Source organism: Ovis canadensis, chromosome 4 (assembly GCF_042477335.2).
Source record: "Ovis canadensis isolate MfBH-ARS-UI-01 breed Bighorn chromosome 4, ARS-UI_OviCan_v2, whole genome shotgun sequence".
In the NCBI taxonomy this organism is placed as follows: domain Eukaryota; kingdom Metazoa; phylum Chordata; class Mammalia; order Artiodactyla; family Bovidae; genus Ovis; species Ovis canadensis.
Genome location: NC_091248.1, coordinates 101,195,145 through 101,199,005, shown reverse-complemented (window position 1 = coordinate 101,199,005; position 3,861 = coordinate 101,195,145).

The window sequence follows — 3,861 nt, the reverse complement described above, 5'->3', positions numbered from 1 at the left end:
AGGAATTGCTTGTATATTTTTGAGATTAGTTGTTTGTCAGTTGCTTCATTTGCTATTATTTTCTCCCATTCTGAAGGCTGTCTTTTCACCTTGCTTATAGTTTCCTTTGTTGTGCAGAAGCTTTTAATTTTAATTAGGTCCTATTTGTTTATTTTTGCTTTTATTTCCAGTATTCTGAGAGGTGAGTCATAGAGGATCCTGCTGTGATTTATGTCGGAGAGTATTTTGCCTATGTTCTCTTCTAGGAGTTTTATAGTTTCTGGTCTTAAATTTAGATTGTTAATCCATTTTGAGTTTATTTTTGTGTATGGTGTTAGAAAGTGTTCTAGTTTCATTCTTTTACAAGTGGTTGACCAGTTTTCCCAGCACCACTTGTTAAAGAGATTGTCTTTTCTCCATTGTATATTCTTGCCTCCTTTGTAGAAGAGGGATAGTAAAGGAAAACAAAAAACTATTTCTCTCCTCACAACACTTAAAAAACTGACTACGTGGAGTTAGTGTAGACACACAGGGATTCCCTGGTGGCTCATATGGTGAAGCATCTACCTGCAATGCAGGAGACTCAGGTTTGATCTCTGGGTTGGGAAGATCCCCTGGAGAAGGGAATGGCAATCCACTCCAGTATTATTGCCTGGGAAATTCTATGGACAGAGGGGCCTGGCAGGGTACAGTCCATGGGATTGCAAAAAGTCAGTCACGACTAAGCAACTAACACAGACACAGGCTAAGGGCTCAGTCTCACAAATTGGCCCCCACTTAAGATGACGATGAAAAGTCCATGCCTCCAGTACTTCTAAATCTTCTGGCTATAAATAAGGGGTTCCCACAACCCCCTCTTTGGGTTCGATACTTTGCTGGAAGAGTTCACAGAACTCTGGAAAGTGCTGCACTTATTACCCATTTATAAAAGGGTGCAACTCAGGAGCAAGACGTGGAAGGTGAACATAGCACAAGGTATGGGGAAGGAGCAGGAGCTTCTGGGTTCATGTGTTCACCAATCCAGAAGCTCTGGGCACCCCTTCATATTTAGGATTTTTTAATGAAATCTCCATTATGAAAGAATGATTTGTTGAAAACATTGGCCATGGGTGATTAAGTCAATCTCCAGCCCCTTTTCTTTCCCTAGAGGTAAGGAGTTGAGGGGTTCTTCCCTTGTAGCTCAGTTGGTAAAGAATCTGTCTGCAATGCAGGAGACTCTGGGTTGGGAAGAGACCCTGGAGAAGGGAATGGCAACCCACTCCAGTATTCTTGCCTGGAGAATCCCATGGACAGAGGAGCCTGGCAGGTTACAGCCCATGGGGTCACAGGAATCAGACACGACTTAGCAACTAAATCACCAACAAGGAGTTGGGGCTGAAAGTTCTAATTCTCTAATCACGTGGTGGGTTCCTCTGGCAACCAGTCTCCCTTCTCCAGGAGTCACCACATTCATATAAATTGGGGTTAGATCAAGAGGGGTTTGTTATGAATAACAAAAGATGCCTCTCTCACCTTTATCACTAAGGAAATTCCAAGGGCTTTAGGGAGTTCTGGTCCAGAAACAAGGGGCAGAAATCAAATACTTATTTCTTACTATGTCACAAATGGTTAAAAAAAAATAAAAGAAGGTATGCCTTGCATATTAAAGGACATATAAATTAATGACAAAGGATGGGATAGTTAGAGAAACATGAAACTTTTGACAGTTTGGAATCCAGAAGGAACTTATGCTTCCATTTAGATTAATATGTACATGCATTAGAGTTTAAGTCATGTTTATTTACTTTTAAAGCACATTAAAAATAATCTTTATAAAATAGGCTAAAATTTTTCAAGGTTGAAAAGTTAATTAGTAAATTTGACTGCCTTTTTTCAGTACCTAAAATGCAATCTGTTAGTCTGTGGGCGGAACTTGTTGTTATTTTGTTGTGTTATGCACTGACCAACTGTTAATTTATATTAAGCCAGGTATGGATAAATAGAGCAAATTATTTTTTAAAACAATCAGAAATATGTCCTACTCCTTCCAATAAAATTCCATCCGAGTACTGTTAATTGCCCCTGGCTTTGTATAGGACAACAGATGGACTCCATGGCTGAAAGGAAAAATTCATGCATTCTAAAGGAAATTTTAGTAGCAATTCTCAAAGGAAAAAAAAAAGGGGGGCATGGGGAAGACAAAATCATACGACATTTATGTGATTATGGGCCAGACATACATAATTGCTTTTAAAGTGTACAGGTAGAAATACAAGTTTCCCTTGCTGTCTAGAAGTAGAGCTTTCCTATGAAAGCTTTCATAAGCCAAAAAAGTATAAAGGGAAGAAGCAATTACCTTAGGACACTCCTTGCTAATGGAAGCACAGAATAAATGGAGGTGAAAGCACAAATGCTTACAGACACAGTTCAAAGCTTAGGTACCTTGATGTTGAGATGCTGCTGAGGTAGGTCCTGGGGAAGAAGCTTGGCGAGACCACTCTTACTGCACGGGGTGCACTGCCTCTGTAACAGCTTGCTGCAAAACAAATAGCTGAACGGTATTTTAATTTTCTCCTTTTTCCATAAAAATGAAAATTCTCCTGAGATTTCTTTTTGTTAGCTAAAGCAAGCACTAATGTAGGTCTTTCATGAACATGAAGTGGGGTAAAATGAACTTATGAAAAATGGAGAATACTTGTGAATACTATCCATTTGATAATAGTAGGGAAAGACAGTTTTTAAATTTATAACTTATCTATAGTTCCATGCTTTTTAACTGTATCATATCCTTTTTGTTCTTAAGTTTGATATTCTGTTAAAAAAACACATATTTGGTGAGCAACATATTTTTCTCAAGGTTCTTATTCTATGTTTGAGGAGAAGGTCCCCCCTAGTGCGATCTAACACTTTTGTATTAAAGGATGACTAATTATGCCCTCCTTCTCTTGTTCACACTTTTCACTAGTCAGATGAAATGTTTTGCAAATTTATAGTTTATGCACCATCTGGCTTTGGTACATAATTCACACAGTCAAAGACAGTGTAGTTTAGTTACATGACTGAAAGGAACGGATTTGAATCTAGGGAGATCTTCCTTTGTCATAGGCTGTATGAATATGAGTTAATTATTTACTACCTCTGGTCTGCAGTTTCCTTATCTGTAAATTGAGGACAACATACTTACCTATGGAGTTGTGATATAGATGAAGTGATTTAAGTATAGAAAGGTGTTGGTTTAGAAACACAGCACATGTCTTTTAGAACTGAACATTCACTGCTGCTAAGTCGCTTCAGTTGTATCCAACTCTGTGCGACCCCATAGATGGCAACTCACCAGGCTCCCCCGTCCCTGGGATTCTCCAGGCAAGAACACTGGAGTGGGTTGCCATTTCCTTCTCCAGAACATTCACTAGTAGTTGACTATTAATTTTTACCTAAGTATAAAGAAAATGTAACCATTCAACCTAGTCTAATATCTTTTATGAACTGGTGGCAGTTCCTACAATGATGATCAGAGAAGCAAGTGTTGCAGGACACGAAGAAGGGGGTATCAATTTGATTTTGGAGACAATAAGAGGCCTAAGGAAATGTAAAGATGTTTCAACTAAAAAAAGAAAAATAATTTGAAAAATTTACTTAATATGCCAAATGTTTGATGGTGAAAAGTGAAAGTTTCTCAGTTCTGTCTGACTCTTTGAGACCTCATGACTATACAGTCCATGGAATTCTCCAGGCCGGAATACTGGAGTGGGTAGCCTATCCCTTCTTCAGGGGATCTTCCTGAATCAGGAATCATACCAGGGTCTCCTGCACTGCAGGCGGATTCTTTACCAACTGAGCTATCAGGGTATGGACACCAAATCAATACAAAGTTTGTGTGATCCTCCATTTTGTCTATCTATC